The sequence below is a fragment of the Phyllobates terribilis genome, unplaced genomic scaffold (assembly GCF_046119375.1).
Source record: "Phyllobates terribilis strain yellow unplaced genomic scaffold, ASM4611937v1 Scaffold_7__3_contigs__length_470593459, whole genome shotgun sequence".
NCBI lineage: Eukaryota > Metazoa > Chordata > Amphibia > Anura > Dendrobatidae > Phyllobates > Phyllobates terribilis.
The window spans coordinates 156,335,802-156,359,363 of NW_027362767.1; the positions used below are offsets into that span (position 1 = coordinate 156,335,802).

General features: G+C 45.4%; 1 protein-coding gene across 4 annotated transcripts in view; it reads left to right on the forward strand.

Moving 5' to 3' along the window:
* The window catches only part of MEF2D (myocyte enhancer factor 2D), a 198,817-nt gene that overhangs the window by 67,860 nt on the left and 107,395 nt on the right, over positions 1-23,562 (forward strand). For 3 of the 4 annotated variants that reach the window (XM_073639495.1, XM_073639499.1, XM_073639498.1), the window contains exon 2: positions 2,293-2,362. The gene's annotated coding sequence lies outside the window, so the exon portion shown is untranslated. Of the gene's footprint in view, positions 1-2,292; positions 2,363-20,147; positions 20,455-23,562 lie in introns of those variants that run through there. The other variant, XM_073639496.1, reaches the window with a different exon arrangement.

Consider the following 23,562-nt stretch of genomic DNA (forward strand, 5'->3'; position numbering starts at 1 on the left):
CTACTATAATACTGCTCCCTATGTACATGAATATAACTACTATCATACTGACCCCTATGTACAAGAATATAAGTGCAATAATACTGACCCCTATGTACAAGAATATAACTACTATAATACTGCCCCTATGTACAAGAATATAAGTGCAATAATAGTGCATATTATGATTTTTCTTATACTCCTGCTGTGACATCGTATTAAGCAGTTGGCCATTAACCAGCAGTAGAGCACAGGAGGTTTTGCCCGGCGTACACGTCATGCCGCTGCCACTCTTCAGGCGGTTGGCTGCTATCTCCTCTTGCTTAGACCGTATCGGAATGGAGTTACCTGATGATAATCCTATTAGACTGAATAGGATAATTATTGTCTACGTTCCTCGGTGCCGTGAGAAGATGAGCTCTGATGACCTGCGTGTAAGACTCCTTTCTCTTCTTCACAGTTAGCCGATAGATGTGAGGAGTTGTATGTATATTCTGCCCATGGTGGTGAATCTTATCCTATGTTACCAGCTGCGTGCCTGGCTATGGGGGTCATATTTGCCCTCTGAATTCTAGAATATTGGAATCTAACCATGACACAATGTTTGGTATAATTCACCCTGTGTTTCCTTCACTTTACGTGAGTAATGAGAGCGGAGACCCCGGTATTCTCTGAGTCGCCATACAAAGATTGTATAACACAGTTTGAGTCATAGCCATCTGCTTTGACTTTTGTCAGTATGAGTAACCGTGCTGTGTAGACGCCAGTGCCTACCATTGCTTACCAACCAGCGTAAACACGCTCGGCAGCCTTATGTTGCTGAGATCTCTTCCCATAATCAGTAATGGATGTAGAAGTCAGAGGATTGAACTGGATGTTTTCTATGGTTATTTGTCATTAGCCTCGACCGTCCCTAAAGGGAATATTTCATCAGAAAAAGACCCATTGTTTAAATCAGGGTTTCATCTTTAAATGTATTTTTTTTTTTTTTTTTTTTATCAATGTTTTTCTTCTTCTCTGTATCACAGTCTCTAGTAAAAATAAAAATGAGAGATCTTGTAATTCTCACACTAGCCGATGAGATTTTTTTAGACTCTTCCTGTTCTTTTAGGAAACACACGTACATTAGTTACATTGGTAAGACTCCACCCCTATCTTTTGTATTGACGCATCTAATGAGCGTGTTCAAAAATCGTTGTGAAGGCATGGGGAGGCTGTGACATTATTTTTTGCGATTGGTGGATCCTTATCAGCCGCGTATACATGTGTTAACTGTCAATGTATTTCTGCATCTGCTTATAAGGAAACTGATGAAAACTCTTCCTGAAAGTTATCAGTGATGGTGCCGTGATTCTCCTATACTTACGTGGGAAAATTTTCCTTTTGGTTCTGATCCTGATTCTGGTACCATAGACATAAGTTATGTCTCCTGACCATACTGCTCATAAATACTAGAATATTTTTTTACATTAGACCAAGTGGATTCTTATGACTCCAGACATCAAATATCACCAGGAGAATTGTAGATGTTTCCGAAATTGTTCAAAATGTTGAACAAAGCTGAGACTTCATGAAAGATGTACCTTTATAGTAATGGTTGAGGGCACCATTCTCTTCTCACCCTACCATTGCCTAAGGTTCCTTTTGGCTGCAACTTGCCAACATCGTTCACCATTTTGCGCATTTTTGCTTTGAGGAGTCCATAGAAGATCAACTTTTCTTGACTTGTCCTTTAGATGCTTTCCCTCACAAGTTCTGTTTTTGGGGCCACCTACCAGCCGAGGAGACCTAGTCTATCGAAATTCTTTATTTTCCAGTGTACATGCTCCAGTTATCTCTCGTCACCATTGGTGTGTCTATTGACTGTTTTAGATGAGCATCGGTAGGAAGCTTACTTACATTTTCTGGCTTTAAGGGTTAATACTGATAAGTAGTAAGGATTTCTTATCAAAGAGGAGTGTGTCGCTTTTGAAATCAATATTTTTCACCTATTATTTATAATTGAACACTAATATCTTCCTGCCCCGGAAAGCAGAAGACACAAGATCCCACCATGACATTTCTGCATGCCTCCTCGTTCATGGTGACATTGGTGTGAGACCTTTAATGGTTCAGAGGCCATGTCTAATAACGTGTAGCAATGACCATATTAAGAGCATTTCATGGTGTCCCCAGGTCAGGAATATTCGGCATTGTTCTCGTAAGCTTCTTTTTGATGCCAATTAAACCATATCTCCACACACTCGCCTCTTGCTTTGTAAACCCCACAGCGATTTGTAACACAGCTGACTCTATATGTTTCTTCTCTTCCAGATATTCCTTGTGGACTTTTTTTTTTTGTTTCCCTTGAATGATGAGCAAAGATCTTGGGAAGAAGCTCCAGGTAACTTTCGAACCATCTCTCGTTAATAATGACTTTTGTTACGTCTTTGTATGATGTTGCAGGGAAACTGGGAAGCTGGAAAGGGAATCATTGGGACTTGTTGTGTTTACTGCTAAACAGGTGACACAACTGTAGCTGAAGATGCTACCAGCTGATGAATCCTCTCCAAAGTCCAGAAGTGTTGGAGGAGACATCTGTCCTGTTTAGTCATAGTAGCTGTAACCTTCTACCAGACATGGACACTTGTTTCACCATCACTGGGGATCGTTTTAGACCACGAGGGTAGCTGTAACCTTCAACCAGACATGGACACTTGTTTCATCATGATTGGGGATAGTCGTAGACCACGAGGCTAGCTGTAACCTTCTACCAGACATGGACACTTGTTTCACCATCATTGGGGATAGTCGTAGACCACGAGGGTAGCTGTAACCTTCTACCAGACATGGACACTTGTTTCACCATCATTGGGGATAGTCGTAGACCACGAGGGTAGCTGTTACCTTCTATCAGACATGGACACTTGTTTCACCATCATTGGGGATAGTCGTAAACCACAAGGGTAGCTGTAACCTTCTACCAGACATGGACACTTGTTTCACCATCATTGGGGATAGTCGTAGACCACGAGGGTAGCTGTAACCTTCTACCAGACATGGACACTTGTTTCACCATCATTGGGGATAGTCGTAAACCACGAGGGTAGCTGTAACCTTCTACCAGACATGGACACTTGTTTCACCATCATTGGGGATTGTCGTAGACCACGAGGGTAGCTGTTACCTTCTATCAGACATGGACACTTGTTTCACCATTATTGGGGATAGTCGTAGACCGCGAGGGTAGCTGTAACCTTCTACCAGACATGGACACTTGTTTCACCATCATTGGGGATAGTCGTAGACCACAAGGGTAGCTGTAACCTTCTACCAGACATGGACACTTGTTTCACCATCATTGGGGATAGTCGTAGACCACGAGGGTAGCTGTAACCTTCTACCAGACATGGACACTTGTTTCACCATCATTGGGGATAGTCGTAGACCACGAGGGTAGCTGTAACCTTCTACCAGACATGGACACTTGTTTCACCATCATTGGGGATAGTCGTAGACCACAAGGGTAGCTGTAACCTTCTACCAGACATGGACACTTGTTTCACCATCATTGGGGATAGTCGTAGACCACGAGGGTAGCTGTAACCTTCTACCAGACATGGACACTTGTTTCACCATCATTGGGGATAGTCGTAAACCACGAGGGTAGCTGTAACCTTCTACCAGACATGGACACTTGTTTCACCATCATTGGGGATTGTCGTAGACCACGAGGGTAGCTGTTACCTTCTATCAGACATGGACACTTGTTTCACCATTATTGGGGATAGTCGTAGACCGCGAGGGTAGCTGTAACCTTCTACCAGACATGGACACTTGTTTCACCATCATTGGGGATAGTCGTAGACCACAAGGGTAGCTGTAACCTTCTACCAGACATGGACACTTGTTTCACCATCATTGGGGATAGTCGTAGACCACGAGGGTAGCTGTAACCTTCTACCAGACATGGACACTTGTTTCACCATCATTGGGGATAGTCGTAGACCACAAGGGTAGCTTTAGGCTTTGGAGTATGGTATGTTGGATCAAGTTGAGAACTTCTCCTAACTATCTTATGATGACCCATGGAAGATCTGGGATGTGGACAACTATTGTGCTCCCACTGAAGCCCCTCATACTATGGGAACCACTCTTGACTAGTCAAGTGGCAACAACAAGCAAGTGCTGGATACTGCAGGTGAAGGAACTGATAGGAGTAGATCTTTTACTTTGCGATTTTTTTTCTTTTTTGGCCATTAAAAAAAGAAATGTAGTTGTCAACTGTGTAGAGCCTAAAGTGCTAGTTTTTAAGACTCTCCTAGTTTCTCTTATTTGATAGTTGCAAATTTTAGTTGCATGATTGTTCTTCTTGGCTCCTTGAATTGTTTCAGGACTGCCTAGGGGAGTCAATTATGTCGATGTTCAACGTCACTTGGACATGACTTCTTTCTGAAACAGCGCCACCCCTGACCATGGGTTGTGTCTGGTATTGCAGCTCCGTCAAATTCAAGTTATTGGATCTTCACTGCGATTTAAGGAGTTGTTAAATGCAGAATTATGGGGAGTCTGCTTAGTTTTGCGACCATGCCTAAGTGCTGAAATAGCAATTCCAGTGCAATAGGTTGTAAGTAGAGTACCTGCAGTCCCACAATATCCTCCCATGATGATAGGTGATATCACAGCACATCATGCCAGAGGACACTTCAGCTCTGCGGCATTTGTGCTGTTCTGGAGTTACTAGTTAAGCAGTTGTCTTCATGACGTTCAGTCCTTGTGAATGAAGTTGCTGATCTGACTGCAGCTTTCGTATAGGAGATTTTCACTATTTTTTTCACTTCGCTTTCTCCCCTCTCAACCGTCTGGCCCAATTACATCAATCCGAAGCTCTGGTGGATTATTCCTCAACCAGAACATTACGTTCTATTCCACATGTGCCTCCCTGCGTCCATAACAGCGCCAGCCCCACAACAGCTGAGATCCCCCTCCTCCTCCTTCTCATTTCCAGCAAATGAATCTGTTCGCCGACCGTTAATGCGCATTGCTCTCTTTGTGGCGGTCACTGCTGCATGCTGCAATGTGCACACAGGGCAGAAGCCTCGAAGGTTGCCAGTAGTCCGATGGTCAGTCGCTGCATAGGGTATGCTGTGCATTTGCTGTTGCAGTGAGCCCAGCAGCCGATTTGGCTTGGAGAGGAGGGGTCACACCAGGACATCTATCTAGGTCTGTGGCCAGAACAACACAGATGATTTACGCCCTGCTCCTGCATGCAGCAGTGTTGTGTTGCAACATTGGGGGTTGTGGATCAATGATGTATTTTATTTTGGGGTACAAAATGTTGATAAATATGAAGCACATGTTTTTGAAAATCATGCATATGTATATGAGCTCCTTTGCATTGGCAAAACATTAGGTTGCTCCTTTATGGTTCGTGAGTTACTTCCTGTATTATACTCCAGAGCTGCACTCACTATTCTGCTGGTGCAGTCACTGTGTACATACATGACATTACTGATCCTGTACTGATCCTGAGTTACATCCTGTATTACACTCCAGAGCTGCACTCACTATTCTGCTGGTGGAGTCACAGTGTACATACATTACATTACTGATCCTGAGTTACATCCTGTATTATACTCCAGAGCTGCACTCACTATTCTGCTGGTGCAGTCACTGTGTACATACGTTACATTACTGATCCTGAGTTACATCCTGTATTATACTCCAGAGCTGCACTCACTATTCTGCTGGTGCAGTCACTGTGTACATACATTACATTACTGATCCTGTACTGATCCTGAGTTACATCCTGTATTATACTCCAGAGCTGCACTCACTATTCTGCTGGTGCAGTCACTGAGTACATACATTACATTACTGATCCTGTACTGCTCCTGAGTTACATCCTGTATTATACTCCAGAGCTGCACTCACTATTCTGCTGGTGCAGTCACTGTGTACATACATTACATTACTGATCCTGTGTTACATCCTGTATTATACTCCAGAGCTGCACTCACTGTTCTGCTGGTGCTGTCACTGTGTACATACATTACATTACTGATCCTGAGTTACATCCTGTATTATACTCCAGAGCTGCACTCACTATTCTGCTGGTGCAGTCACTGTGTACATACATTACATTACTGATCCTGAGTTATATCCTGTATTATACTCCAGAGCTGCACTCACTATTCTGCTGGTGCAGTCACTGTGTACATACATTACATTACTGATCCTGTACTGATCCTGAGTTACATCCTGTATTATACTCCAGAGCTGCACTCACTATTCTGCTGGTGCAGTCACTATGTATATACATTACTTGCCCTTTTGTGATCCTGAGTTACATCCTGTATTATACTCCAGAGCTGCACTCACTTTTCTGCTTGTGCAGTCACTATGTATATACATTACTTGCCCTTTTGTGATCCTGAGTTACTTCCTGTATTATACTCCAGAGCTGCACTCACTTTTCTGCTTGTGCAGTCACTATGTATATACATTACTTGCCCTTTTGTGATCCTGAGTTACTTCCTGTATTATACTCCAGAGCTGCACTCAATATTCTGCTGGTGCAGTCACTGTGTACATACATTACATTACTGATCCTGAGTTATATCCTGTATTATACTCCAAAGCTGCACTCACTATTCTGCTGGTGCAGTCACTGTGTATGACGCGCCCCCTGGGCCAGTGCTGTAGTGCGGCGCGCGTGCGCGCGGGGAATACCCGGAGCCGGATCCGATGGGGGTAGTAGTCTTCGTGTGGCGGTGACCCGGTCCGTGCCCAGGGTGGTCAAACTAAGTGGCAGTTATTGGTATGATGGTATTAGTGTCCGACTACGCCACCCGTTGAATGCGGCTATGAAGCCGCCGCTGCAGGGCAGTCCGCTGAGGCCGATGGTATATATGTGCAGCTATGGTGGTATAACCCCCAACGGGAGAGGTATAGCCTCAGGGCAGCTGGTGCGGGTGAAGGGAGTGATAGTAAGAGCGTCCCGGTACCTATGGTGCTGGTGGTGCGATGGAACACAGAGACTGATTGCAGTTTTCAATGCTTTACTCACAGTTGTTATTAACGTCAGTCCTGCAGGTGATGACGACCCGAGCCATGCTGCGTCCACCAGGTACGGGGCTCGACCAACCCCCAGGCAGTTCCAGAGTGTGACCTTGAACTCCTTTCCCCTTTCCTTTCTCTGGCCGTCCCCACTAGGGACCCACCCATGTCCAGCTTCCTCGGGCCTTCTGGTGGCGAAACCTTTCTCCGGTCTCCCTGACCCTATGTGGCATGCCTTCGTGGTGAGTGTAGTGAGTGGTCGCGCCAAGACGTGGCCACGTCCTCCGGTTCCTGGCTGAGGATAAGTGGCCTCCACCAGTTTGGGATCCGGTACCCTGATCTGCCAACCCTTCACCCGCTGACTCCTAGCGTGTTCGGGTTCCTTCTTGCTTCATGTCTCTGGGCCTTTTCTTATGTTTCATTCTTTCCTTGCTTCTTGTTCCTTTCTTCTTCACTCTTGCTCCCTCCAGGGGCAGCACCCAGACAGGGCTGCTGCTCCCTGTCACTCCTCTTCTCACTCTTCTTCTGTCTGACTGAACTGAACTGAACTCACTCCTAAGATGGTGCCCACCTTTTATACTCCCTCTGACACCCGAGCCCAGGTGATTAGCAACCAATGGGCTCCTTCCTATGCCCAGAAACCCGCCCCTATCTGCTCCTACACCACTGGGTTTTCCTCCCCCTCCCCACTCCAGCCAGGAACAGAAGCTGTCGTACCTGCACATCTTTCTAGTGGGAGTACCGTCGGTCTGTTCCTCGGAAATGGGGTGTGTGTGGTGCATGCAGCTAACTGAGTTCTAGTCCACACTCCATCCTTACCCGGGAGTGGAATACCACACCTCTGGTTCGAGGTGCAATACCCCTGTAGCAGCCGAGCCCTCGGGGTGCTACATTCCCCCCTGGTAAATCACAGCACGTCCTCGGGCTGAAACAGAGCAAAACAATTACAAACTTACAAAAAATTTTAAAGTGTACACTCATAAATAAGACATTAACTTGCAAATCATCCCTTTACGGGAGGTACTCTTTTCACTTTAACGTTACTGATATCAACACTTTTGCTAATGCCACGGGAACTCTTTTGTAGAAAACACGATATATAAAACTTCAGCATCGTTACTTTTAGCAGCATTATGAAACTTTCACATTTAGACATTTTTCATATAAAACATTTTCAACATTCTTGACTTCTTGGGATCTGGCCGCTGTGCAACTCACGACCTGATAAAGTGCAACAGTCACTGTATCTTGAGGTTGGGAAGGGTTCTTACAAAACCAATAGGGGGCGCTTTAGGAAGCGCAACTAAGTACAGGGTCGGCCGCTCTCAGTCCTCAACCAGGTAGAGGGACAGGATGACCGCTCTCAGTCCTCGGTCAGGTTAGGGATTAGGGCAAAGCAGGCAACAGTTCTCTTTCTGTCCCAACGGGGACCACACTCTTTGTGGAAACAGTCTCACAACAGTCCTTATACCCGATCGGGTAACTATTTACATCTCCTCTTTTACCGTTTACGATTTACGGTGTCCTCCACACGCTCCTTCCTCTTCCTCAGGTTCAGACCCGTCCGGGCCCTCTTTCTTCTCCTCCTGGTACGATAACTCCTCCTCCTCCTTGACCCGGTGGACATGAAGGGCGTACCACCCCTTCACTCCCTTATGCCTGGTATAGGTGACGGTATCTCCAGGCACCAGGTCCCGTCCACTGTGCCCCTCCGGTAGGTGGGACTCTACGTCGCTCCTGTTTACAAACACCTGGCTCATGGTCTTCGGGTCTTAGATGATGCCCCAGCCACATGCCATGTGAAACTTAACAACAGTCCCGGTGACTCGGGGACCGTGAGCTGTACGGGGGTCCTGGCGGGCCCTTGTCTTCTGCTCCCCGTTTTTAATGTGGAGCCACTCCTTCTTCACTTTCCTCTCTCTCCGCTCCCGCTCAACCGTTGCCCGTTGTTGGCGGCAGGTCCCATAGCGCCGGACGGCGCCCGCCCGGGTCTCCTGAGTGAACCCCATCAGGTCTTCTCCAGTGGGGTCCCCCTTGAATTGGCGTCTTCCAGCGGGGGTGAAGAGAGGTCCACGGGCTCCGGAGCTGGGATTAACGGTTCATCTGGGGCCCTTGCTCCTACGGGGTGACTCTTCCTGGAGCGGGGGTTGGTGTATTCAGGCGGCCAGACGAATGGTGTCCCCTCCGGGCAGGTGTGCTGCTCATACAGGTCTTTCCCCAATGGTGGTACGACTGGGGGCCCCGGCTGGGGTGCAGCGCCCGCGGGCACTCGGCCTTTTAACCTGGCCGGTGACTTTCTGATCGTGCCCGATGTTGGGGAGCACTATCCAGGGCGAGGCTCCGCTGCAGAGCTTGCTGCTGGAGGGCTGACTGCTGGTGATGGAGGCACGGCGGGCGGTGCGGCACCCAGAGCTTCGGGTTCCGCGGCGGGAGGTAGGGGCAGGTCCGCGGCCTCAGGGCCCGGAGTAACTGCGTTCCCCTTACTTGTCGTTGTGGCTTCCCCCGCGGCGTCGTCCTCGGCCTCCGATCCGCTTCTGCTGCCTCTCGGGATGGACGCGGTGCTGGATGGTGGCTGCGGCAGTGAAGCTCTCCTCCGTATCCGACATCCTCCTCCCCCCTAGTGGACCGTGGCCTACCTTGCGATGATCCTCTTCCGTAGGCCGCGGCTCCGCAGTGGATCGTCAGAGTTGATGACCTTCCGTCGCGCTCCTGTGACGTCGGCGTCGCTGGGCTCCCTCCAGGACCTGACGCAACGTCCGGACGTGAGGCGGGGCTTCAATTCTCGCGGGCTTTCGGAGTCCACGCCCCTCTTCTTCCCGCGCGGCGTCCTCAAGATGGCGTCCAATGGCGGGAAAGCTCCACGGATGGCGGGAAGAAGGCAGAAGATGGCGTCGGATGGCGGGAATCGGCTCCAGATGGCGGGAAACGACTCCGGACGGCGGAAAACTTCACCACAGGCAAGTACAAAAGTCTCTTTTTTCAGGCACGCAGTACCCGGTGGTTGCGGGCACGTAATCCTGCCGACTACGCCAAAGTTGACGCGCCCCCTGGGCCAGTGCTGTAGTGCGGCGCGCGGGGAATACCCGGAGCCGGATCCGATGGGGGTAGTAGTCTTCGTGTGGCGGTGACCCGGTCCGTGCCCAGGGTGGTCAAACTAAGTGGCAGTTATTGGTATGATGGTATTAGTGTCCGACTACGCCACCCGTTGAATGCGGCTATGAAGCCGCCGCTGCAGGGCAGTCCGCTGAGGCCGATGGTATATATGTGCAGCTATGGTGGTATAACCCCCAACGGGAGAGGTATAGCCTCAGGGCAGCTGGTGCGGGTGAAGGGAGTGATAGTAAGAGCGTCCCGGTACCTATGGTGCTGGTGGTGCGATGGAACACAGAGACTGATTGCAGTTTTCAATGCTTTACTCACAGTTGTTATTAACGTCAGTCCTGCAGGTGATGACGACCCGAGCCATGCTGCGTCCACCAGGTACGGGGCTCGACCAACCCCCAGGCAGTTCCAGAGTGTGACCTTGAACTCCTTTCCCCGTTCCTTTCTCTGGCCGTCCCCACTAGGGACCCACCCATGTCCAGCTTCCTCTGGCCTTCTGGTGGCGAAACCTTTCTCCGGTCTCCCTGACCCTATGTGGCATGCCTTCGTGGTGAGTGTAGTGAGTGGTCGCGCCAAGACGTGGCCACGTCCTCCGGTTCCTGGCTGAGGATAAGTGGCCTCCACCAGTTTGGGATCCGGTACCCTGATCTGCCAACCCTTCACCCGCTGACTCCTAGCGTGTTCGGGTTCCTTCTTGCTTCATGTCTCTGGGCCTTTTCTTATGTTTCATTCTTTCCTTGCTTCTTGTTCCTTTCTTCTTCACTCTTGCTCCCTCCAGGGGCAGCACCCAGACAGGGCTGCTGCTCCCTGTCACTCCTCTTCTCACTCTTCTTCTGTCTGACTGAACTGAACTGAACTCACTCCTAAGATGGTGCCCACCTTTTATACTCCCTCTGACCCCGAGCCCAGGTGATTAGCAACCAATGGGCTCCTTCCTATGCCCAGAAACCCGCCCCTATCTGCTCCTACACCACTGGGTTTTCCTCCCCCTCCCCACTCCAGCCAGGAACAGAAGCTGTCGTACCTGCACATCTTTCTAGTGGGAGTACCGTCGGTCTGTTCCTCGGAAATGGGGTGTGTGTGGTGCATGCAGCTAACTGAGTTCTAGTCCACACTCCATCCTTACCCGGGAGTGGAATACCACACCTCTGGTTCGAGGTGCAATACCCCTGTAGCAGCCGAGCCCTCGGGGTGCTACATGTACATACATTACATTACTGATCCTGAGTTACATCCTGTATTATACTCCAGAGCTGCACTCACTATTCTGCTGATGCAATCACTATGTATATACATTACATTACTCACCCTTTTGTGATCCTGAGTTACATCCTGTATTATACTACATAGCTGCACTCACTTTTCTGCTTGTGCAGTCACTATGTATATACATTACATTACTCACCCTTTTGTATTCCTGAGTTACATCCTGTATTACACTCCAGAGCTGCACTCACTTTTCTGCTTGTGCAGTCACTGTGTACATACATTACATTACTGATCATGTACTGATCCTGAGTTACACCCTGTATTATACTCCAGAGCTGCACTCACTATTCTGCTGGTGGAGTCACTGTGTACATACATTACATTACTGCTCCTGAGTTACATCCTGTATTATACTCCAGAGCTGCACTCACTATTCTGCTGGTGCAGTCACTGTGTACATACATTACATTACTGATCCTGAGTTACATCCTGTATTATACCCCAGAGCTGCACTCACTATTCTGCTGGTGCAGTCACTGTGTACATACATTACATTACTGATCCTGTACTGATCCTGAGTTACATCCTGTATTATACTCCAGAGCTGCACTCACTATTCTGCTGGTGCAGTCACTGTGTACATACATTACATTACTGATCCTGAGTTACATCCTGTATTATACCCCAGAGCTGCACTCACTATTCTGCTGGTGCAGTCACTGTGTACATACATTACATTACTGCTCCTGAGTTACATCCTGTATTATACTCCAGAGCTGCACTCACTATTCTGCTGGTGCAGTCACTGTGTACATACATTACATTACTGATCCTGAGTTACATCCTGTATTATACCCCAGAGCTGCACTCACTATTCTGCTTGTGCAGTCACTGTGTACATACATTACATTACTGATCCTGTACTGATCCTGAGTTACATCCTGTATTATACTCCAGAGCTGCACTCACTATTCTGCTGGTGCAGTCACTGTGTACATACATTACATTACTGATCCTGAGTTACATCCTGTATTATACTCCAGAGCTGCACTCACTTTTCTGCTTGTGCAGTCACTGTACATACATTACATTACTGATCCTGTACTGATCCTGAGTTACCTCCTGTATTATACCCCAGAGCTGCACTCACTATTCTGCTGGTGCAGTCACTGTGTACATACATTACATTACTGATCCTGAGTTACATCCTGTATTATACCCCAGAGCGGCACTCACTATTCTGCTGGTGCAGTCACTGTGTACATACATTACATTACTGATCCTGTACTGATCCTGAGTTACATCCTGTATTATACTCCAGAGCTGCACTCACTATTCTGCTGGTGCAGTCACTGTGTACATACATTACATTACTGATCCTGAGTTACATCCTGTATTACACTCCAGAGCTGCACTCACTTTTCTGCTTGTGCAGTCACTATGCATATATATTACTTGCCCTTTTGTGATCCTGAGTTACTTCCTGTATTATACGGCAGAGCTGCATACCTAATACTACATGGCTTCAGAGCTGAAATCACTAAGCATTAATTATGTAGTGTCTGCACAGACCTTGCTCGGTGCTTTGTATTCTGGTAATTGAGGCCATGTACAGTACCTGATCCCTCCTTTCCATACGGATGTGTCGGCTTCTTTATCTTCTGGGCAGGGGACTGTTCCTGAGGGGAGATATCCAGGCCTTTCTAGGATCCCTGGTCCCTACAGCGCGGAGCCTGCTGCCTGACCCGCAGACAATACATACACTGCCGCTCGGCCATGAACAATAGAAGCTCAGTCGGCTCCGAGGGCTGGAAATGAAATGCTCTCGTGGTTTCCGTTCATGGAAAAATAAGAGCAGACAATGACATTGTGGTGAGGAGATACATGGTGTCCAGAACGCGGCTGTGTGGCAACATGAGGCCCCTGTCTTGACTTATGCACCCCATCTTAAAGGGGCTGTTAACCTAAAATCCATGTTGTCTCTCTTTACTGTATGGCTGTAAACAGGTCTGTTGTTCCTTGGTGGCCGCCATTGCTTTCTGATAGAGGCCTTTTAGTTACCTTTTAGGTGGACATGAGCGGCGGTTTTACAAGCAGCTGCTGACGTTAGGTTTGGCGCCCTTGTAAGGGGATGATTAGAGAACTGGATATTTTTCTGATAGTAGTTGGAATATTTTTTTACCCCCCCCTTCCATTATTCTATACGGCGAGTAAAGAAAGTCACTCATGACCACAGCGTTTTTTCTGTCTCACAGACGGAGACCGTCACAACTACAGTCCGCGTACATACGCGGTGACGATCGAAAATGAGTTGGGAAACCATAAATGTCTTTTCTTGGTTCCAGTCATTTGAATATGATGAGAAAAAACACTGATGTGGTTTCACGTGGGAGATGGGGCGAGACATTCACTCATGTCTCGCTACTACTGAGGCTCCCACAACTTCTTCATGGACTGCAGTCACTGAAAACTGTCTAAGATGAGCTCCTATTATCAGAGGTGATCACTGTACGTCTGATTGGTGCAGCTTCTCACTGTCTGATCCCAAATGATATCAATAGCTTCTTTTAAAAGCAGTGGATAACCCTTCTTCTTCTTCTTCTTCTTTTTCTTCTTCTTCTTCTTCTTCTTCTTCTTCTTCTTCTTCCTCTTCTTCTTCTTCTTCCTCTTCTTCTTCTTCTTCTTCTTCCTCTTCTTCTTCTTCTTCTTCTTCCTCTTCTTCTTCTTCTTCTTCTTCCTCTTCTTCTTCTTCTTCTTCTTCTTCTTCTTCTTCTTCTTCTTCTTCTTCTTCTTCTTCTTCTTCTTCTTCTTCTTCTTCTTCTTCTTCTTCTTCTTCTTCTTCTTCTTCCTCTTCCTCTTCCTCTTCTTCTTCTTCCTCTTCTTCTTCCTCTTCTTCTTCCTCTTCTTCTTCTTCTTCTTCTTCCTCTTCTTCTTCTTCTTCTTCTTCTTCTTCCTCTTCTTCTTCTTCTTCCTCTTCTTCCTCTTCTTCCTCCTAAGGATCCAGCATGTCGCATTTCAAACAGCCAATATTTTTGTTCTCTGGGAGATAAGCTGCTGCCAGAATAGTTTGGCAGTACCTCTCTCAAGGAGTCCTCGTTCTTGTGCATGGCGAACTCTGGCGAGAAACCTGTCTGCCAAATGATCGTTTGGCCAGACGACAGCTATCTATTACGTGTGGTGGGCTTTAGGCCCATATCCTGTTTCAGTCAGAGAAGGGGTTAACTTCATGTACCACATACACCATCCCCTCTCTTTGTCTAGTCAGTGTCTTTAACACCTAGATCCAGTCTCTGGACTCAGGACCTGATAAAGCCCCAGACACCATCTGCAGAACTGGCCAATGTACTCCATCAGGACAGCAAGTGCCTGTTTGTATAAGATGACCTGCAGACACCCCATGTGTGGGGCACAATTGTAATCCCCCCCCCCCCCCCATTTAAGAGATAAACGGTAAAGGATTAGATAAGGTAATCTCCTTCATGCCATTTACAATCTGATTTGTCCATTTTCTAACTTCCCATGTTGGGAGCACAATGTAGAGCAGAACTCATTCACTGGATGAGGATTACGTGTGTAGACTTCATTCTGAACCGCTCCATGGACCATATTGTCATTTTTGGCCAGATCTCAGGTGAAGTAAAATTACCCTAACTGGGAGGCACTTGTTTCTGGACCCCCTGAGATGGGTGAGGATATATGGTTCCTCCACCCACTAGCTGAAGACTACATGTGTAGGCTTCATTCTGAAGACCTCCATGGACCATAATGTCATTTGTTGCCAATTATTCATATATATAATATATATTATTCAACTTTACCTATCCTGATATTTTGACAAATTGGTTGCCTAGGTTGGATTTAATTGGTCATCAACAATGTAGTTTTTTTTCCAGCTCATGAAGGGCACCTTCGACATACTTAATTCGACCTCATAATCTGAACTACTTGGGGAAGTATTGTGTGATTGCTCTTTCATCCATGAGTGAGGAGAGGATTTTTTTTACGGCTATGGCTATGCCCATGGTAAGCTTGATTAAGTTCAATCTCGAATCCATCTACTTGGTTCATAGGAAGTCAGAACGAAACCCTCAAGGACCCATTTGCCTCAATTATTTTTCAAGGTCCTCAAAAACTTTGGAGCAAGGTCACCCAAAGTCGCTAATTTCAATCATCTTTTTTATCTAAGAGGACTTTTTTGATCTAACTGTTTGTTATTGAAGACCTAAGCCCACCTTAACACTCTAGACCAGGGATGGGCAATTCATTTTCCCGCTGACTCCCCCCTATATACCATATATGAGCTCGCACACTGCCTCCCAATATATAGTATGAGCCCACACAGACCCCCTATGTACAATGTGAGCCCACACACAGCCCCCAATGCACAATATGAGCCCCAACATAGCCTCCCTATATACAGTATGAGCCCCAACATAGCCTCCTTATATGCAGTATGAGCCCCAACATAGCCTTCCTTTATACAGTATGACCCCCACAAAGCTCCGTACAGTATCAGACCCCACTAAGTCCCCCTATATACAGTATTAACCCCCATACTGCCCCCTATAAGAAGCATGGTCCCCACCTAGCCTCCCTATATTTAGTATGAGCCCTCACATAGCCCCCTATATACAGTATGAGCCTTCACAAAGCCATTTATATATATATATATATATATATATATATATATACATATAGTACAGACCAAAAGTTTGGACACACCTTCTCATTTAAAGATTTTTCTGCATTTTCATGACTATGAAAATTGTACATTCACACTGAAGGCATCAAAACTATGAATTAACACATGTGGAATTATATACTTAACAAAAAAGTGTGAAACAACTGAAAATATGTCTTATATTCTAGGTTCTTCAAAGTAGCCACCTTTTGCTTTGATGACTGCTTTGCACACTCTTAGCATTCTCTTGATGAGCTTCAAGAGGTAGTCACCGGAAATGGTTTTCACTTCACAGGTGTGCCCTGTCAGGTTTAATAAGTGGGATTTCTTGCCTTATAAATGGGGTTGGGACCATCAGTTGTGTTGTGCAGAAGTCTGGTGGATACACAGCTGATAGTCCTATTGAATAGACTGTTAGCTGCTTTTTTCTTGCCATAATACAAATTCTAAGTAAAGAAAAACGAGTGGCCATCATTACTTTAAGAAATGAAGGTCAGTCAGTCCGAAAAATTGGGAAAACTTTGAAAGTGTCCCCAAGTGCAGTTGCAAAAAGCATCAAGCGCTACAAAGAAACTGGCTCACATGAGGACCACCCCAGGAAAGGAAGACCAAGAGTCACCTCTGCTTCTGAGGATAAGTTTATCCGAGTCACCAGCCTCAGAAATTGCAGGTTAACAGCAGCTCAGATTAGAGACCAGGTCAATGCCACACAGAGTTCTAGCAGCAGACACATCTCTTCAACAACTGTTAAGAGGAGACTTTGTGCATCAGGCCTTCATGGTAAAATAGCTGCTAGGAAACCACTGCTAAGGACAGGCAACAAGCAGAAGAGACTTGTTTGGGCTGAAGAACACAAGGAATGGACATTAGACCTGTGGAAATCTGTGCTTTGGTCTGATGAGTCCAAATTTGAGATATTTGGTTCCAACCACCGTGTCTTTGTGTGACGCAGAAAAGGTGAACGGATGGACTCTACATGCCTGGTTCCCACCGTGAAGCATGGAGGAGGAGGTGTGATGGTGTCGGGGTGCTTTGCTGGTGACACTGTTGGGGATTTATTCAAAATTGAAGGCATACTGAACCAGCATGGCTACCACAGCATCTTGCAGCGGCATGCTATTCCATCCGGTTTGCGTTTAGTTGAACCATCATTTATTTTTCAACAGGACAATGACCCCAAACACACCTCCAGGCTGTGTAAGGGCTATTTGACCAAGAGGGAGAGTGATGGGGTGCTATGCCAGATGACCTGGCCTCCACAGTCACCAGACCTGAACCCAATCGAGATGGTTTGGGGTGAGCTGGACCGCAGAGTGAAGACAAAAGGGCCAACAAGTGCTAAGCATCTCTGGGAACTCCTTCAAGATTGTTGGAAAACCATTTCCGGTGACTACCTCTTGAAGCTCATCAAGAGAATGCCAAGAGTGTGCAAAGCAGTCATCAAAGCAAAAGGTGGCTACTTTGAAGAACCTAGAATATAAGACATACGTTCAGTTGTTTCACACTTTTTGTTAAGTATATAATTCCACATGTGTTAATTCATAGTTTTGATGCCTTCAGTGTGAATGTACAATTTTCATAGTCATGAAAATACAGAAAAATCTTTAAATGAGAAGGTGTGTCCAAACTTTTGGTCTGTACTGTATATATATTTATATATATATATATATATATATATATATATATATATATATATATATATATATATATATATATATATATATATGTGTGTATACATACATACATGCATACATACATAGTGGGCCATTTATATGGATACACGTAAATTAAATGGGAATGGTCGGTGATATCAACTTCCTGTTTGTGGCACATTAGTATATGGGAGGGGGAAAACTTTTCCAGATGGGTGGTGACCATGGCGGCCATTTTGAAGTTGGCCATTTTGGATCCAACTTTATTTTTTTCAATGGGAAGAGGGTCATGTGACACATCAAACTTATTGAGAATTTCATAAGAAAAACAATGGTGTGCTTGGTTTTAACGTAACTTTATTCTTTCATGAGTTTTTTTTTACAAGTTTATGACCACTTATAAAATGTGTTCAAAGTGCTGCCCATTGTGTTGGATTGTCAATGCCGCCCTCTGCTCTCACTCTTGACACACGGATAGAAACACCGCAGAAGAAATGCTAGCACAGGCTTCCAGTATCCCTTGTTTTAGATGCTGCACATCTCGTATCTTGATGGTAAGTGGTGGTATATGGGGTACAAAGATGGTGGGGCCATTCTTCATCAATGGAAACCTCAATGCCACTGGATATCTGAAATTACTACATGATGATGTGTTGCCCTCTTTATGCACTGAAGATGGCACGTTCCCTGAGTGTTTACAACTAGATGGTCACCAGCACATTATGGGTGTCAGGTCCGAGCATTCCTACATGAACAGTTTCCTGGAAAGTGGATTGGTCATCGTGGGCCAGTTGAATGGCCACCAAGGTCTCCCGATCTGAGCCCCTTAGACTTTTATTTTTGGGGTCATCTGAAGGCAATTGTCTATGCTGTGAAGATACGAGATGTGCAGCATCTGAAACAAGGGATACTGGAAGCCTGTGCTAGCATTTCTTCTGCAGTGTTTCTATCCGTGTGTCAAGAGTGGGAGCAGAGGGCAGCATTGACAATACAACACAATGGGCAGCACTTGGAACACGTTTTATAAGTGGTCATAAACTTGTAAAAAACTCATGAAAGAATAAAGTTACGTTAAAACCAAGCACACCATAGTTTTTCTTATGAAATTCTCAATAAGTTTGACGTGTCACATGACCCTCTTCCCATTGGAAAAAATAAAGTTGGATCCAAAATGGCCGACTTCAAAATGGCCGCCATGGTCATCACCCATCTGGAAAAGTTTTCCCCCTCCCATATACTAATGTGCCACAAACAGGAAGTTGATATCACCAAGGGCCTAATGTCTAAGCTGGTTTGCCCCCTTTCCTTTCTTCAGTTCCTCCCCCACCCCCTCCTTAGAGAATAAAACATTAAAGAGACAGTAAACGTCTTTTTGTATTGATTCATGGAATCTCCCAGCCAATGAAGTGGGGGAGAGGATTATATTTTGTTTTTGGTATGAGGACCCCCTATGAGTTACAGGCTTGTTTTTATTGACTTGAAATATCCTTATAGGTGTCATACATTTTGCAATATCTTTAGGGAAAAAAAAAAAATCTCCCACCATTGTCCTTCTCGCCAATCGATCATACTGTTCCATGGCTGTCTGCTCAGCATAAAGGGTATTCTGTAACATTTAGTGGCACGAAGCAGTAGTAAGATAATCCATCACCAACGCACCTTCAAAGCCAATCATTACATGACACTGCCCCACCAATATGACTGCAATTGAGCATGCAGACAGCTGAAGGGCAGCATCCGCCCCCAGGCAGGGCTCGTAAAGTCATTACTAAACACCAGGACTTGAATTAACAAGTATTTCCTTTTAAAAACAAATTCTATCCTTTTTTGGGGGGCAATCTGGGTGAGAAGCCATATGGCCACCACCCACCTTTTTGGAGTCCTGAAGGGCATGTATTACTGAGGGGAATCCAGAATAGGAGACATACTGGTTGTTTCCCAGTATTCCTGATGCCGAATAGAGTTTTTATTTTTTTAAATTAGAAATGTCACCATTTTTTTGCTGACAAAAACATTCACGTCCAATATTTTCTCAGTTCCCGATGTTATCGTACAAAGAGGTCATCCCCATCCTCCACATTACTGTGTAATTCCCACCAAGGCCGGAGGTGCAAGATTTCCACTGTTCAGAAACATCCTGGTGGGGTAATTAGCTGCAGACTAATTTGGCCCTAGCTCTCGTGTGAGGTAAGGAGGGTGGGGAAGTCAATGGTGTGGCTGGGTGCTGTCTTGATTCGGCTCAGATTAAGTACTGCCTCTCACTCCACATCTCCAAATTTGGGGTCTCGGAGGGGGTAACAAAAAAAATTACAGATTTGCCGAACTTCTAATTGTTAGTTAAAGACTTCTGCTACCGGGGAGGGGGGAGGTACCAGTTAAAGTCACACTGGAAAGGAAATCAACTCAGCGGCTTTCTTTTCAACAGCTGTTTTTAAGGCAGGAGGCATCCCCTTCCCTCCCCCTCAAACCATACCCTCCTCTCGCACTCACACACATACAGGCAGCCCCCCTCCCCTCCTTACATCTGTCACTGCCCTTTACCCGCTGACGGCAGAGGTCCTCTCTGTCACTCAGGACAAGCCGTGTGAGTGAGTGTGTGGTGGGGGGGACCTTCCACACTGTTTAGTGACAAACTGGGGACACTTCTTCTTCACTTGATTTGGTGGCTTCAAGAGACGGAGACCGAGAGGCCACTTCTTCTTCTACGCCGCTCTCCCCCTTTTCTCTCCAGTCTTCGGGGCCACTTCCCGAAGGAAGAAGGCCAGGAAAGACAGTCATCGTGGCTCCATGCTTGTAAGTACATCCTGCTTTTTTTTTCTCCCTCTTCTACAGCCAGCACAATCTGCAGGCTTAAGGGTCTCGTCATTAGCACTAGCTGAAAAGATTGTACACGCGCTCCTTATAAGGCATGGCTTATGGTATACAGTTCAGGAGCCTAAGCTCGCCGGCAAGGCCTCTCGTTTTATACCCTCTCGGGTCACCCAGCTTTGGCTTAAAGCGAGTCCCCTGGCTCCTCTGGGTGGTGGGAGGGTTGACGAAGGAAGACAGGCCAGAAAACGCAACGTCTTGTTTATAATCCTACGAGAACCATGTTTCCTTGTTGTAACGGAGACCATATCCTGGACTCAACTTCCCGAATCCTGAAAACTGTATTTCCTTCACTCCCCACCATCATGACCACCACCATCTCATCCAGGACAAAGAATTGCATGATTGTCGTCATTTGTTTATGTCATTGATGTTCCTAATTCAAGAAACGCATGTAGGTGAACTTTGTGCTTCAGTCACTGGTCCCTATTATCCAGGACCATGTTCCATCACATCAGCCACAGTTGGGAGGTCACTCCTCTGTTGCGAAGCATGGGATATTCTACTTAATATATACACATCCCCACACGTGGTTTGGTTGCTCAACCTGTGTGACATCCGGGAAAGTGAGACCTGGATGTAGGAGTTGAGGTGTTCCAGTGTGCCGAGTGATGGAAGATGATGTGCGAAGGCTCGGTCAAGTGGTTTTGTCAAATTGTTAAGAGATGAAAAAAATTTTCCATTCCGACAAAAGAGGAACTTATATGAAAATATCTGGATAGGCCGGCGGGTTTAATTTCCATCATTTCAGGCTCCTGTTTGATGGTAGATAGACTTGGTATTTTACTTGTAGAGGTATGTCAATTTTTTTTTTGGCCTACATAACAATTGTTTTCTCACAAACCCATCCAATGTTGTGCCTCAGCTTTTTATTTATTTTTTTGCGGAAAATAGCGGAGCTTGGATGTTCAGAATGAAGGTATCGACTGGGGACAGGGGAATGTTTCTATGGCCCAGATTTAGTTCATGCTCAAGTTTTTGGATAATCTTCAGTTTTCTGAGCAACACATGGAGGTGTGAGGTCATCCAGCGCTCACGCAACTTACAAATAAGTCACACTTGTGGTCATAGGTCATCGGTAAGTTGTTTATTCAGTCCAGTTCACAAAAAAAAATACAAAAAGCAAGCCTCTGATTGGTTACAACATAGGCTATATTGGTAAAAATGTATTACTTTGTGTATTTTTTTAGTGAGTTTTTGTGGACATGTATTCATTGCAAAAAAAGGCTGAAAATAGACAAAATTAGACCATGTTGTTGACCATAGCAGCATTGTTATTTTTTATGTATGAATATTATAGACAACTCTTTTTTTGTGTAGTTCTTAGTGGTTTATTCTTTTGCCATAATTTATACGTCTGGACAATGTGTTGTCCCATACTTTTACCTAAAGTGACAGAGCCTTGTTTTCGGGACTCAAGTGGGTCACAGTCCCAACTCGGGTGATGGTGGACCAGTAACAGTATACACACGTTTGGTTTATACAATGAGCTTGCATTTTTGGCTCGTAACAAATAATTCTTTTTCTCAGACTTATTCAGGGACTGTTTTGAAGGGACTGTAGTTTTATTAGTGCTAATTACTGGTTTGAAATAAACAAAGTAATTGTACAATTGGGTGATTGGTGGAAAAGTAATAGATTCAAAAGGGTTCTTCACTAGTGATCATAGGAAAACATTAGGTCTCACTTGGATATGGCCTGTCCAATATTTCTGTTGGATCTCCATTGCTTGCCTCCTAGGCAGATATAATTGTAGAGTCCCGATTGAGTAAAACTTATGCAGATGTTTCCAATGGGTGTCCACTTGTAATTCTTTGTAATTATGTCCATTGGGTCTCAGTTGGTTGCTTTATGTTGGTTCCTCATAGGACATATCCAATGTCATTTGCTCTGTTGGGTCTCCACTGATTCCTTTATATGCTAATACTTCTTTGGTCTTCACTGGATATGTGCCATGTAGTTAAAACAGTCTGGGCTCTCTGTCTTATTGGTGTCTTCTTTGCCAATATTTCAGTTGGCTCTTCATTGTTTTTGTTGAATACAGGTAGTTTGCTTGCGTTGTCACTAGTTCCATACTATGTAGATACTTTCCTTAGCTCTTTAGTAGTTTCACCTTATACATCAGTTGGGTCTATATTTCTTTCAACACTGATATTTTAGTTGTGTCGTCGTTCGTTTCATCCCATGGACATACTTTGTTTGAGTCTATATTGGGTACTTCTTATGAAGTTACCTCAGTTGGGTCTTAATTAGTTTCATTCCATGCTCATACTTTGGTTTGATCTATATTGGGTACTTTACATGCAGATAATCCAGTTGGGTTTTCTATGGTTTCTTCCCATTCAGATACTTAGGTTGGGTCACTTGGATCCTTCCTTTGCAGATACTTTGGTTAGGTCTACTTCTGTTTCATCTCTTTCAAATACTTTGGTTGAGTCTCTTTTTGGTCCTTCCTATACAGATACTTTGGTTGGGTTCTCTTTACTTTAATGCCTTGCACATACTTCATTTGGGTCTTCACGGCTTTCATCCTATGTAGATACTTTAGCTGTGTTTTCATTAGTTACATCTCATTCAGGTACTCTATCTTTTTTTTGGGGTACTTTCCATGTGCCTACTTTGGTTGCGTTCTCATCAGTTTCTTCTTATGCAGATGCTTCTCTTGGGTTTATATTGCAAACTTTCTAGGCCAATATTTCACTTTTTGGCTTTATAGGTTTCATCCCATTCGCATTCTTTGGATGGGTCTATATTGGGTACTTCCCATTTAGATATTTTTGTTTTGTCTTCATAGGTTTCATGCTATGTAGATATTTTAGTTGGGTCTTCGTTGGTTTCTTTCCATGCATGTTCTTTGGTTACTTCCTCGTTGGTTTCATCTTGTATAGATGCTTCACTTGAGTCTATTTTGGTTACTTCCTATGCTAATACTTCAGTTGGATTTTCATTGGTTTTGTCCCATGCACATACTTCGGATGGGTCTACATTGGGCTCTAGCTGTTGATACCTCAGTTGGGTGTTTATTGGTTTCGT